The sequence below is a fragment of the Hipposideros armiger genome, unplaced genomic scaffold (assembly GCF_001890085.2).
Source record: "Hipposideros armiger isolate ML-2016 unplaced genomic scaffold, ASM189008v1 scaffold_327, whole genome shotgun sequence".
Taxonomy (NCBI): Eukaryota; Metazoa; Chordata; class Mammalia; order Chiroptera; family Hipposideridae; genus Hipposideros; species Hipposideros armiger.
Window position 1 is genome coordinate 721051 of NW_017731677.1, and position 16242 is coordinate 737292.

Genomic DNA, 16242 nt, shown 5'->3' on the forward strand with positions numbered 1-16242 from the left:
AGTGTAGATACCGAGAGAGCCAGAGGAATTGGCAAAGCCGGATCTCAGTGGACATCTACCAAGCACACCCTGCCAGGCAGAGGTAATAAGACCTCACTCTAAACCGCACTGATAGAATTGGATGCAGCCTAGGGGCAGAGAGCAGATTTAGCTCTGTCGGCATCCCATCAAGGCCAACGCAGAGGCTGAGGCAAGAGCTCCTGAGCCAAGTACATAGGCACACACGCAAGTTCCCCGAGCCTGCGACTATTTCAAAGAGTAAGTGAGGTATAGAGTCAAGATAAAAGGTTACGGCGAAGCGACATTTTGTAATTTGCCATCTGCCCACTGAAGCGTACCTAATGGAATCATCTCATGCTTCAGTTGGGTTTGAGAGGGTTGGACTGACAGACAACCTCAAACATGCCAAGGTATACATATAATTGATCTCTCCCCCAGCACAAGGCATCCCCTGGAATTGTCTACGCTCCTCAAAGACACTGGGCTGATGAACGCATAACGTATGCTCTAAGGCTATACTACTAATATGGCAGCGACTAATCACTTTGGCTATTAAATTTAAATTTATTGAAATTTAAAAATTTATAGATCCCATTCCTCAGTCACATGAAGGCATATTTCAAGTGTACATGTGGCTAACACATAAGTTAGTGCCAAAGATCTGTTCTATCTGCTGGATAGCACTGCTATAGAAAATAAATGACCAAACCTCCTGATGAGTGAAAACGATGGGAAAAGGGACACGAAGTTTCCTGCCCAGGATAACCATGCTGGGTCACCAAGCAACTCATAATGGAGACAGGAAATTTTAAAAGCAGTGGCTCCACCATCTAAGACCTTCTAGCCCATTGTTTACAACACTACCCCAGTCCAGTGGATTGTGATATATGTGCTGGAGTGGTGACCATTACAAGCTACTTCTCCTATCCCTCCTTTATAATTGAAAGATCTTTGAATTTTTAAAAAATTTTCTCAACTATTAAATATTTGGGAGGTAATGCAAAGTCAAAAGGCAAAGGATAATGATGTGTAATTCTAATAAGAATTGGCAACAAGAATTTAATCTAACACAAAGCGGGTAGGGAGATGAAAGAGGCAAAAAGTATTACCATGGTTACTGACCATTACTACCTCACCAAAACAAGAAAATAGAGAATTCTACATCTTCCTTTATTGCAGGACTAAGAGAGTTTTCTGATAAGTTGACCCCAAGGAGCCAGCACTTATGAATGGGCCCAGCCATTAGAACAAGGAAATTCAAACAGAATTAATACCTAGAAAGAGAGAGCTACTGGAGAAAATAGACAGCAACTGGAACACACACACACACACACACACACACACACACACACACACACAGAAAAGAAAGAAAACAAAACAAAAAAGGAAAAGAAAGGAAAGGAATTATAAGACCACTCACAGCATAGAGACTCAGAGCATAAAATAGATTTCTAGAAACATATAGTTACGTATTTGTAATTTAAAAATACAGTTGATGGTACAAAGGAGATAATATTCACTATGAAAGCCTGAATTAGTACTCTAGAAGACAAAGTAGAAGAAAGATCTCAAAGAAGATAGCATAAATACAAAGCAATGAAATATAAGGAAAAAGAGTCAGATATTTAAATGCATTTATAGAAAACCTAACTGACCAAAATTTAATTTTTAAGTATTGCAGGAGTATAAAAAGGCATAGATGGGCAAAAGAATACTATTAAAAAATATAAGAATGAAATTTCTCCAAGATGAAGAAGAATATGAATCCACAGTTTTAAAGAATACACCAAATACCAGGTAGGTTTGATGATGGAAAGAAACTCACCTGAACACATATCTGGGTAAAATGTCTGAATTCCAAGAACAAAGACAAATTGTAATCATTTCTAGGGAAGAAAAAGCACAAGATATCTACAAAGAAAAGTAAGCAGCTCTGGCATCAAATTTTGCAAATCAGAAAACATACTTTTATTTATTCATTTATTTTTACAGAATCTCATTCAGTCATTTTTTTCAAAATGGTCTATAGAAGTCAACTTTCTGGGTACTTATTATGTCTGAGATTTTAAATTTTTATCTAATGTATTTATTTATTTATCTATTTATCTATCTATTTATTTATTTTTCCTGTTCTACTTAAGACCTAGTTTGGGTGCTTATATAATTCTAGGTACAAATTATTTTTTTCTTATAACTTTAAAAGTTTTATCTCCACTACCTTCTAGCTTCCATTTTACTTAGAATGCAACTTAAAGAGCAATGTCACCAGGATGGTAGCTAGGAGATCCCAATCTCCAAACCTCACAAAGAACAACAATTAGACAGCTATCTGTGAACAAAAGTAGTCCTGGAAATGCTCAGGAGCCCACTTAAGAAGTGTCAGCAGCACAGGGGAGCAAAAAAACCGGCAAAAACTGTACAAGAATAGAAAGAAGAGTTCCTTTTGCCTGCATCATCTCATTCCCTACGCAGGTACCGCTCAGTGCCAAGATGGAAATCCCTCTCACGGGGAAGAGAATGGGGCGAGCGACCAGCTTCCTCAACTTTCTAGGGGCGCTGCACAAACAGCCTGCTTCCGTTTCCCCCCACCAGAGACCAGCGCAGACCTCTAGAGACTGAAAGGGACAGAGAAGGAGGGCAAGTGCTACCAGTACCAGCCATGTGGCAGGAGGGACCATGGTTCCCAGTGGCCGACTCTGCAAAAGACCCCAGAAGCCTTTGCCACAGAGGACCTCAACAGCCTGTGTGGATGCTGTGGACTCCCACAGCTTACATCACTGAGGACCCTGTTGTAGAATCCAGTGGACTGCTCTGCAGGGGACTCCAGCAGCTTTTGCCACAGCAGAAACCAATAGCCAACACAGCTGCTGCAGACGCCCTGCAGATTTCACAAATGCAAAAGCGTTTTGGCATTTGCAGACTCCATCTGCCTGAATTCCTCCCCACCCCATCTGCTACTCCAGCTGGCACTGCCATGAATGCCCTGGGATCCACATCAGCAGCTTGCCCTGGCCTCTGAGGCCACACAAGTGCACAATGCTAGCCCAGGCCTCTGTGGTCAACCCCCACTTCCACACACACACTGGTAGCTGGTCCCTGCAGCCGCATGAGTGCACACGAACAGCCCAGGCCCCTGCAGCTGCTCCAGCACCCAGGGCCAGCCCCGCATCCTGCCATTGGCCTTCACTGCCAGGCATGCCTGCAGCTATCACTTGCAGCAGTACACCTTCATGCTGCCAGCCTCAGCTCCTGTCACCAACCTCCACTGCCATGCACACAGTTGTGACTGTTCCCTGCAGCCACTTGAGTGCACGGTGACAGCCAAAGCACTCCCAGATACTCATGCACCAGGTCCCAACCACTTTCACAGGCCTACCACCGTGCACGCTTGCAGCAGCTAGCCCCCGCTGCCACACAAGTGTGTACCAACAGCCTGGCCTTCCATAGCTGCCCGTGCACCCTCCGTTAGCCATGAACTTCACCACTGGCCCTGGCACTCAGCCCTGCCTGTGTGCTTGCAGCTGACCCCTGTCGCCGTGTTGGCACCTGCAGCCAGCCCCCATAGTCGAGTGTATGCACACCACCAGTTCCAGCCACCGCCCCATCCCTTTGCTTCTGGAACTAGAGGCGATGCTGAGGGCCTGAACAGGCCTTGACAGCTTAAAGTGTGAGGTGTCCTCAAACTCAGTTTCCATTTAGAAAATAAGGAACAGGTGTTTACCTAGAGTTGGCCATAGGGTCCAGTGTGATTTATTTGCACAAATTTACATTTTTCACTTTTACAACAGGCACCAGAGGTATGCCACTATGGTCTCACATGAAACCACCTAATTCTAATGAGAAATTTCAATGACTTCTCTTTAAAAGAATCCAAGGACAGAGCTCCATTCTCCATGCTGTCTAGGTCTCTGGCTGGTTCTTTGCAGAGCCCCCACATTGACCCCTCATCCAGCCTTCAGTCTCCTCCACTAAAACCAATCCAGGATGGCCATATCCAAGGACTGCCCCCTGCCCCCTAGCCAGTCATGTGCGTTTTCTGTATCTCTGACTTAGAACAATAGTAATGCTTCACAAACCCTTCACACATCACAAAATATACATTAAAAAAAACAAATGGATGTGGAAAGCACAAGCCCGCTCCCCAAATTAAACACAAATTAGACCAGGCAAGGCCTCTTGTCAATAAAGGACGAACAATTAAGTAAATGTTAAGCAAATAAGTGGTCCTACCAAAAGATTACAGCATTAATAGCATTACAACAGGAAATAGACACGAGTTTTTAAGAGAAGTATTAAAAAGCATATTTCTAAATAGTGCAGATCACAAGAGACTGTAATAAAACTTACACAGCATCGTTATTCCCTTCTAAGGAAGCATTCATTTGGATTTGAGGAAGCATTCAACATGGATTCTCTAAAATAAGCAGGAAATATGAGATGCCTATACAATGAGAGATAGAGAAGGTTGACAGAGTGAAAAAAGAAGTGAGAAAAAAACACAAGTGCCATATTAGAATTCAAAATGACACTCGAAAGCAAGAAGTTTTGAGCTGACTCTGAAGAAAACCAAATAAGATGAAAATGGTCAACACTTGGAACACACTTCAAGAATGTGAAGGGAAAGAAACAAAGAGATAAAGATTGTGAGACAAAAAGTTTTAGAAAAAATAACATATTGCGGCAGCAAATGGATAATTGGTGTGTTTAATGAAGAAAACAGCACCATGAAACCAAATCAATATTTGAGATATAAGAAAATAATCATGACCTGATCAGAGATTTAAATCTACAGATTGAAAGACTCACAATATAAAAGGCAAAAGCCTGATAGACACCCCCTAAACGAGACAAATTATCTTAACTGGGGTCATGTCAGACTTAGAAGGGTAAAAGAACGACCACAAACCTCTTTTGATTCAAAGCTATGGCTGAATCGCAGTTACTTTCTGTTTCTGTAAAATAGATGCTTAAAATGGAAACAGCCGGTGTTTCTCAGCCATCACTGTGATGTGACATGCTATAATATTTCATTAATTACACAGGTCAGCAGAAGAGACCATTCACACCCCCAACCACTGAGCAAAAGTCATCATTTCTGATGAGAATGTCTTATTTTCACTTTTCTTTTGAATTATTCCACTCTCACGTTAAGTCAATTTTCTTACTACATTTTGAACTCATTTATTTGGTTGCTTTTCATTTAGGCATCAACCAAAGGCCATATGTTTATACAGCTTTCCTGACACACTGCTCACCTTTAAAGAAAAAGAAAATAGCGCAGTGAGTTTTATAGTCCATTAGAGCTTACTCTTTCATTCAAATTATTGCTTTTAAATTCCTGAGCAATGTTATAGATAAAAAAAAGTTTGTGACAAGGGAATGTAGGCATGGTAACTTATTCAAGCTTTGTTAAACAGAAATTAGCTTATGCCAGGGCTGTAAGGTTTTGACAACTGTGCAGTGAGAAACTACACCGGGATCATGTTTATCATTTAGCCCAGTTTCCAGTAGAGGTGGTAGGCTTTTTATTATTTTTTAAATTGCTTTCTTAATTTAGAGAAACATGACTCTCAGATTCAATGTCTAGTCCTATCAGATAGGCATGCCTTGGCTATGATACTAATGTGAATCGATGAAAGAAAAGGAAAAGATTGAAAGATCTCAGTTGATCACATCAAGGTCCAAGTATCTTTGCTATAAAGGAAATTAACGCTGAACTAGAAACCCAATATTACGTTTCACTTAAAAGTTGACTACATTCAAGTGATGACGAGCTTAAATGAGTTACTAAGTGAAAACTTCAACAAGTTAGTTATGGCAAATTTAACTTTTGTAAAGCCATTCTTTGGGACAAAGTTAATAATTTTGGACCAAGAACTATTGCCTCAAAAGCATTTACACAGTGACAATCAGATCTTGTGTCTTCGTCATGTGCATTTATAGCAGTTGCTCTTTAAGTGGTTTCCCTAACTCTACCCTCCTTCAATGTATCATCTACACTCTAGTTAGCAGGCAACACACAGGAACTATTTGGAGAGCTAATGCCTATTGTTGCTCCTGTTGTTGAATCTTTAAGAAATGCTTGGCTAATATTGCTGTTATCCTGTAGCAGAGAGGCTGGTTTTCATAAACGAAAGGGCAAGTATTTGAGAGTTCACTTTTTCCTTACATAGACCAGAAATTAAGTCCCAGATTGATTACCTGGTTCTATTTTGATTAGGCCAGGTTTCTGTCATAGTGGGTAGCATTGATACTGACATGTCCAAGATTCTAATCTTCAAACCAACCAGTGTCACGGGACACTGCCACAGAATAATGAAACAATATTTCCTTCTCAAGAGTTAATAAAATACAAAAAGATCTGTATACTCTAAGGAAAAACGACTGTATTTTTTTACTTTTTAAAAAATTTTCAATTACAGTTGATATTCAATGTTATTTTATATTAGTTTCAGGTGTACAGCATGGTGGTTAGACATTTATATAATTTATTCAGTGACCCCCCCCCCAATTAGTCTAGTACCCACCTGGCACCATACATACTAGTTATTACAATATTATTGACTATATTCCCTATGCTGTACTTAACACCTCCGTGGCTATTTTGTAACTACAAATTTGTACTTCTTAATCTCTTCACCTTTTTCACCCAGCTTCTCAAATACCCTCCCATCTGGCAACCATCAGTTTGTTGTCTATCTATGAGTCTGTTTCTGTTATGGTTTTGTTTGTTTGGTTGGTTGGTTCTTTAGATTCCACATATAAGAGACATCACATGGTATTTGACTTTCTCAGTCTGACTTATTTCACTTAGCATAATACTCTCTAGGTCCATCCACGTTGTCACAAATGGTAAGATTTCATTTTTTATGGCTAGGCAATATTTCATTGTATATATGTACCACATCTTCTTTATTCAATTGTCTATTGATGGGCATTTTGGTCGTTTCCATATCTTGGCTATTGTAAATAGTGCTGCAGTGAACATAGGGGTGCATATATCTTTTCAAATTAGTGTTTTTTGATTTCTTTTGATAGATATCCAGAAGTGGGATTGCTGGGTCATAAGGTAGTTCTAGTCTTAATTTTTTTAGAATATCCATACTGTTTTCCATAGTGGCTGCACGAATTTGCAATCCCTCCAACAATGCATGAGGACTCCCTTTTCTCTACATCTTCCCCAACACTCGTTTTTTGATTTATTGATGATACCCATTCTGACAGGTGTGAGATATCATTGTCATTTTAACTTGCATTTCTCTGATGATTAGTGACATAGAGCATCTGTACGTCTGTGTCATCTTTGGAGAAATGCTATTTAGGTCCTCTGCCCATTTTTAAATTGGATTGTTAGTTATTTTGGTATTGAGGTGCACAAATTCTTTATAAATTTTGGATATTAACCCCTTATTGGATATATCATTGGCAAATATCTTCTCCCATTCAGTAGGTTGTTTTTCTGTTGTTGTTTTTTTTATGATTTTCTTTGCTGCGCAAAAAGTTTTTAATTTGATGTAGTACCATTTGTTTATTTATTTTTTTGTTTCCCTTGCCTGAGGAGATATTGTATATCCAAAAACAACTATTATTAAGAGCAATGTCTGATAGTTTACAGTCTATGTTTTCTTATAGGAGTTTTATGGTTTGGGGCCTTACATTTAAGTTTTTAATCCATTTTGAGTTTATTCTTGTACATGGCATAAGAAGGTGGTCTGGTTTCATTTTTTGCATGTATCTGTCCAGTTTTCCCAACACCATTTATTGAACAGATTGTCTTTACCCCATTGTATATTCTTGTCTCCTTTGTAATAGATTAATGACCATGAAAAATGACTAGAAAGGAAGGAAAAAATGAAAAATCTCTTGCTTAAAGATTCTTCAGAGTTTATATTGCTTTGCATTCCAAGTTTGTATTTTGAGAATAGAAAAATTGCTCTATAGTGTTCTAAATTAAATAAGAAACTTGTAGCTGCATGTCATTATTGAACTTATTGCAATTTAATTAGGAGAGTTACGGTTTGATGCCACATTGGTCCCACAGCTTCTGCTCTGAGCAAGTAATAAATGAGTCACCCCATTTAATTCTCACTGCAAACCCTGAACCAGTTGCTCACATATCCACACAGAGTTGACTCTCTGCTCTGAGGACAGAATCTCTCTTGTGTTCATACTGCATCACAAAATGACACAATTAGAGGCTCAAGACCATTCAGATATTTCAAAGAAAGCCCACCTCACCTGGAGAACTGGAATAGCATAAGTAATATCTAAAGACCATTTAATCTTTCATTTGAGGTAAAGTAAAGGAAAATCTTAAAAATGAAGAAACAAAACAAAAATAAGAATTTTGGCCCCAGTCTCTTGATGTCCTGAAACTCTAGAAACTTCTGTATTAATCAGATGAAAAGAATATAAGTGAAGCTTTGCCTAGATCTGAGAGAGAACTCTAATTTTAACAAAACTCTAATAGAATCATTTGCAGATAGGCATCACCCACAGACAAATTATACTTCATAGCGTAAGCCTGTATTTCCTCTCTATGTCAACAATTTCACAAATGCTTTCTTGTAGGTAAAAGAACTATTATAATGAAGATGGACTTTATCCACCGACTTTACTGAGTACATTCACCTACTACAGAGAATGTACTAAGTTCTATATCAGGGATCCACAAACTTTTGAGACGGAAGAGCCAATCCTGTCCCTCACAACATTTTAAAAATTATTTGAGAGTCATCAAACAAATGAAATCACTATTATGTGAATAATATCCTTTAAAATGTTTACAAATGCAACTGTGATAGATTTATTTTCATTTCCAATTTTACTTCAGAGCCACATGTACACGTACCCAAAGAGCCACATGTGGCTTGTGAGCCGCAGTTTACCAACCCCTGTTCTATATGATGGTGACGATGGAGAAACAGGGGTGATTACAGTCTAAATAAGACACAGAAAGACAGAAAGAGACATTAAATGATAAAAAGACTGAACTGTAAAATTCTGTATTTGGCTTAAAGTTAAGAGCAATATTTATTTAGATTACTAGTCTCAGGACACACGTAGCCAGTATCCAATTAATTCTAAATGTATAAAATGTTTATTATCATACCTGTATACCTAGACCATGTCAACCTATAGCATACTTCCACCTTTTATGGCCTGAAACCTTAAGGCATCCTTTTTTTTTTTTATCAGCAATAGAAACTTGACTGAGAAAATAGCCTAAACACATATGTCGTTCACTCACATAGACAACAAAGCATTTAATAGGTCAGCAGCAGTCCTGGAGACCAAGAAAACCAGCATCTCAAGCCTATGGGCATTTTCTACCAAAGAAAAACTAAAAAAAAAAAAAATCATATTACTAATTTATCGCATATACTCTCCCCAGATTCATTCAATCTAAGTTACCAATGGTTGTCCTCAGTTTCTGGGTGTAATGATGGTAAATAATTCTGTAGTAAATAGGAAAGAATGAATAATCTAAATATATTTATATTTGCCTGTAGAATATACCTTTATAGAAACAACAAATTGATCTTCTTCCTTATTTTTTATTGTTTCATAGTTGAATTAACTTGGAAGTTTTGGATTAATAAAAAGGTTCTAGAAAACATTCTAAAAAATAAAAATTTAATAAACATGGTAGTAAGGTGACTAAAAATCATTAATAAAAGTGCAAGTTCTTAATTTAATCTTCTTTAAAATCCTTAATAAAATGTTACTATCAAAGGCAACCATGTTAGAGTACTGTAAAGTATGAAATTCTCTGCTTATTCACAGGATCATCTCTTACAAATGCACGTGACATGGATTGTCTAGTTCAGCACTTCTCCACAGTCTCCCTTATAATACTCTGTGAAAAAATATCCAGGGGTTTATATGTTTGAGTAACTTTGCAAAACATACCTCTCCCTGTTAGAGATTTATACAATAGAAGGTATGTCAAGGAAGAAAGTCTATTTAACTTTGTAAGGAAGTACAGTTTAATAGTTGAAAAGACCATGGGCTCTAGATCTAGATTGAGTGTGTTAGAAGCCCAGCTTTGCCTCCTAGTAATTTTGTGCATTTGAGAAAGTTACTTGATCTCTCTGTATCTGCTTCCTTAAATAAAGATTATAGTAATACCTAATTCAAAGAATATTCTTGTGAGAATTTTTTATTTATTTATTTATTTTTAGCTGAGCCATCCTGCCACCTGTTGGCAGCTCAGTGGCAGCTCAGCTCAGGCCTGGAATTGAACTGGCGACCCTGTTTCTCAGAGCTCGTACTCTTGAGCGAGCTCTTAACCAGCTGAGCCACTCGGCCTGCCCCCTCTTGTGAGAATTTAAATTAGTTCATACATGTGGAAAAACACAGTAACTAATATATTGTAAATATTATACACTATTTTGGTTGGAATTTCTCAAATTTAACTGACACCTTTGTGTGTTTGTGTGTGTGTGTGTGTGTGTGTGTGTGTGTACCTTTTAATAGCCCAAAGAACACAATCTTGTCCAATATCATTTTAAGAAAAGTAAAACAGTCACAAAAACCAAATCCCATCTATAGGGGCTCCCAGGGAGCATTGGACAGGTGGGGCTAAAACTCAGGGGTCCTTCATCCCTGCTCAGTTCTGGTACATGGCAGCTTTCCACTTTTCAACCAGCTGTCTTCTAGACTAAAGCACATTTCCACTTATATGTTTTCCCATTCCCTGTATGCCATCAGTTGATCTTGATGAATTCCATCTTCCCTTAGATTTCAAAACCCCACATTTTTGAGATCTATGGGCAATACCTTTAAGTTTCAGAAAGGGGACACAATGTTCCCTGAAATTGTTATGATGACTTGGCCATGTTGTCTCATAATGGAGAAAAAAAAGAAGCTGCATGTATAAATTTTGCAAAAAACAATTTCTAGTCTTCATATTATAAATGTATTTGGAGGGAAAAGAACTCTTAGTTTTTTCTGTGAAGAAATTAAAAAAACATAGAAGGGCCACGGAAGTAATAATTTTAATTTCTTGTTTGTTTTGTTTTTAATGTCCCCTCCAAGTCTAGCTGCTTTCTTTTATTTCTGATATTGTAACTGCTTCTAGTGTACCTGAGACCTGGGTTTCAGATAAAGCTGCAGCTTTGAATGGAAACAAAATAACTTGTTACCCTGGCAACAGAAACCACAGAAAGTTCCCACACAGCGCTTCCCTCTCTAGCAATTCCCTACTAATTCTGTAGGTTTGCATTTAGATAGCATGGAGAATGGAGTTCTGTCCTTGGACTCTTCCAATAAGAAAATTCATTGAAATTCCCATTAGTATTAGGTGGCTTCACATGGGAACCTAGTGGCATACCTCAGATGTCTATTGTGAATGTGAAAAATGTAGATTTGTGCAAATGAATCCCATTTGGCCATATGGCCAATTCTAGGTAAACATCTGCACCTTACATTTCTTTAAAATAGAAACTGAGTTTTGGGAAACCTCACACTTTAGGCTGTAAAGCAAAAAAAATGTGAAACTGAAAAACCCACCATATGTCTTCCATTCCTAAGCATCCCTTCAGGACTTGAGCTCTCAGACTTGCTCACTTAGTGCATATGATGGAAAAACAAAATATTATCTTCAGCAGAAGGAAAATGAAAGTGTTAGTGCAAATTCTCATTCCTTCTGTGATTCAGGATTTTGCATTATCACTTAAATTTGAAGTTGGAATTTTGAAATTAACCCATGCTACTGGTGCCCCCTCACTTCACAATTAATCATAGGCCAGTGACTAGAGTCAATTCATTCACTGAGTCATTCATTCATGAACGTAGGTATGCCTGTTATATTTGCTGCATTAGAGGTTCAAAATAATACAAGTCCACTGCCCTTGAGGAGTTTACAGCCTAGCTTGGAGATGAAATAAGCCATAAACGTAAAGAACATTAAAATGCAAGGGTAAAATTACCCTAACAGATAGTAGGAATGGGTCAAGTTCTATATGCCTGACATCTGGAGAATCACCCTCTCTTTGGCCGCACCATCACCTTCATCCTCTCAATTCTACCTTGGCAATGATGTTCTGATCAACTTCTCTCATCTTCTTTTCCCCTCCACGTCCAGGCTCTTCTCCTTACTTTCATCAATTCAGCAAGTGATTGTGTCCCTGTCACATACTAGACACAATGCAAGATACTGGGGTCAAAAAATAAGGAGGTGGTGGAAGGATTCATAACCTACTGGAAAAGGTAGATATTAAAATATTTATCATCGGGGCAGCCGAGTGGCTCAGTTGGTTAAGAGTTAGCTTAAGAGCACGAGCTCTGAGCAACAGGGTCACCAGTTCAATTCTCACATGGGCCAGTGATGCTGCGCCCAAGCTGAGCTGCCCCTGAGCTGCCAACAGGTGGCAGGATGGCTCCAAACAACAAGACTGCCTGTTCAATGGTGGGCTATACCCATCCGCAACTAAGACTGAACTCAGCACCTTGAGCTGAGCTGCTGCCCGGATGGCTCAGTGGATAGAGCGTGCGCTCCTAACAACAAGGCTGCTGGTTTGACTCCCACATGGGATTATGGCTACAACCACCTACAACTAAGATTGAAACACAGCGCCTTGAGCTTAGAGGCCATGAGCTGCCGATGGGCAGCCAGATGGTGACTGGCGCCATCCACAATGAAGATTGAAGAACAACAACTTGGCTGGTCCCCCTCTCCAATTCCCCAATACTCTTCCCCTCCCCCAATCCCCTACTTTAAAAAAATATATGTATCATCACAAATAATGATATGATTACACAAATAGTTTACCCAACCCTGCTACAGAGCAAACTTTTAAAAATCAAATATGATCATGGGAGCTCCTTGCTTCAAAGCCTCCTCTGTCTCCACCATCACAGTAAGGTCAGCTCACTTCCATCACTGTCTCCCACATACGCCTAACTCCAGACATACTGAGTTACAGGCCTCTATAAAATGAGTCATTCTTCTATGACCATGCTTGGGAAATCTCACTCCCTAGATCTGGAATGCTCCAGCCCACTTGTCTGACTGGGCATCTCTTAATCTTCCTTTATTTTCATAACAAACTAACCACCACCTCTAGCCCTTAACACACCTCCTTAATTTCCCGAACATAGGAACTCTTTTTTCCTATATATTGTTTACTGAGCATATTCTTACAAGGTAGCTTTTTTCACCAAGTACTAAAATTGTTCACAACTTTAGCCCACTATTAAACTGTGAGCTCTCTAAGCATGATGAATGTAATTTTCATCCTTAAGTAGGAGCTCGATAAATATCAATGGCTGAATGAATGAGTGAAGGAAAAGTGTGACCTGAATTTAATATATGAAAATGAAATCTTGAACTCTAGAGAATAAAGATATGATCTGTCACAAAGTTGTTAATGCAGATGGTGGTTAGATCATAACGTTCTTTTGAGGATTTTAGCAAAAAAAAAAAAAAAGAAAGAAAGAAAAAAGTATGCAAATATATATAAAGAAATTCCCCATCATCACTCTTTCTCCCTTCCTAACTTGCTTGAGATCCCACTGCTACAAATTAAACTTGACTTATGGGTCATGGAGGAAAGAATTATTTTACTCTTCCAAGGCAATCAAGGAGTCTTTGTCTTCAAATGAAAGCAGTATTATGAAATTATTTGTTAGCATGGATTAAATTCAAAGGCAAAATAAATTCATTAATGTTTAATATTCACATAGCACAGTTCATATTTTCACTTTAATTAATCTAGTGTTAATGGAAATTATAAGGTTTTGCTACACTGCAGTCCAAAACTTTGTTGGAAAAAGAAATATGTCATTTATAAAGATTCTGGTAAGAGAGGGGGAAAAAATTCCACTATGAATTATATAAGTCTCTTCTGGTTCAGCATGTGAGAGATGGTAACGTGACCAGAGAATATGGATAGAAACAGGCAAAAAGTATGAGTTTGAGTAGGAGGTGAATGTGTAGAACCAGAGGACTAGAGATGGTACTGAAACACATTTACCCTTTGCCATGGAATCACTAGTAAAAACTGATCCCCCAAATCTAGGTCTTCCACGCGTCTCCACCTGCCAAAACCCCTGAGTCGTGCTAAAATAGTTCCCCATATTTCTCGTATAATTAAGAAATCAGAACTGACTAAGCCAAGAGAAGGACCTCACCTTTCCTTTCTCTTGGGTAAATTTCCCTTCTGTTAGTGTTCAGTCAGCCCTTGCTCCTAGGGTCGCTGTAACAAATCGCTGTAACAAATGGATGCCCTAAAACAATAGAAATGTATTCTCTCACAGGTCTGGAGGTCAAAAGCCCCAAATTAATGTATTGACAGGGCCATGTTCCCTCCCACGGTTCTAGAGAAAAATCTGTTCCTTGGCTCTTTCCAGTTCTAGTGGCTCCAGGTGTCACTCGGAGTATGGTCATATCATTTCAATCTCTGCCTCTGTGTTCACACCGCCTCCTCCTTTTCTGTGTCAGCATTACCTCTGCCCTCTCTCTCATGAAGACACATGTGATTGCATTTAGAGTCCACCTAGATAACCCAGGGTAAGCACCATCTTTCAAGGTCCTTAACTTAATCACATCTTTGGCCATATTAGGTAATGTTCACAGGGTCTGGGGATGAGGACATGAACATGTCTTTTTTTGTGGGACAGGGTCATCATTCAATCCTCTACTCTTGGGCTGGTTGCTAGAATGAGAGAAACTGTTTCAATGATGGTTGCTTCCATCGGAGCACATTGCATATTTATGTTGCCCCACAGTTTGGGCTTACCCCACACAGTGAAGAGAGAACTTCAAGGTTTACGGGTCACATACTGGGCACCAGTCACAATGGCTTTCGCTGACCACTGCACATTTGGAATCCTGAATAGACACTGAATACCTTAATAGGCAACAAAGTAATTAAAACTGACTAAAACAGCCTTTCATGTTGAATGCGTCTTCCTTGTTCTTGCATCACTCTGAAACCCACGACTATTTCTGTATTTGCTATGTATTGTCTCTCCACTTTAAACTTCTTCAGGGTAGGAATTTTACCTTCTTCGTATTTATGTAACTAGCATCTCACCTAGCACCTAATTATTAGCTGATTTTTAGTAAGTGTGTGTTAAACTAAACTGAACTAAATTCAAGTTAGCAAGACATCTAGGCTTGAAGAAAGTATGGCCATTGTGAGAATGATATTTGAGAATCTCTTGTCCTTATAATCCACAATGCAAGTGTCTTTCTTCTCTTTCTAGGATAGACATGGCATTAGAGATGTTATTTTCTTGTTGTGTTGCACTGTTTGTTGTTTTTCCTTCTTTCTAGTTGAGAATTATTGATGGCCAGTCATTCTTAAATTGCACGTGAGGTTGTATGTCTCTTGCTCATCAAACACACTCATTGTATACTCATGAAAATTACAAAAGAATTTATTGATTTGGGGATTTTAAATATCCCTGGCAGGTTCCCCTTAATCACTTGGAGGAGTTTCTCCCTTGATCCCTTATATTGTAAAGTGATGTAAAGAGAAAGCCAAAGCTATAGACAGCCCTCCCACTCCATGCAATAAGTCACATTGCAAATACCTACAGTTACTTCAAAAGGCATCAATGTTTGGGCAGAGGGAAGCAGTAGACACCAGCTTCCACAGAGGATAAAGAAATCTCAAGGTCATTTAAATAGTAGGCTGTTTTTTGATGGAAAGAATTACATATTTCTGATGAACTTGTCTATCCCTTGTTTTTTTCTTGATAATTATTTTAGTGTGCTATAAGGCCCAGTCATCTAATTGAATAGATATAGTTCAAAGGGAACTAAACAAACAGAACAGCAGAAATTTAAAATGATTCCTTGCTAAAAAAAATCAGTATTTAGAGACCCTGGATAGTTTGAAAACATATAATTAGCATTCAGAATAATTTCACAATATATCTAATCTGTGTTTTGTAGAAAATGAAGCATGGTGCTTAGATTTCATCTTCAGAAAAAAAAAAGCACACTGACATATGTTTATTTTCTATTCAGTACAACATTATGAAAACTGTGTTGTTGTCACAAATGTTTCCTTAGAATGACCCTGCCACCAACAGAAATGCTGTCAATTAAAAAGATGAATGGAGACATCTCATTAATGTTTTTATGCAAAACTGCGGTCATTTCAGCAAGTTGGAGATATGAAACAATTTGATTAGGTAAAGCTACCCATTTCCAGGAAGCTTTCCTCATCGGTCAATCTCCTTAACCTAAGTTTGTCTCACATGGCATTGAAGGCACCACCTTTATGC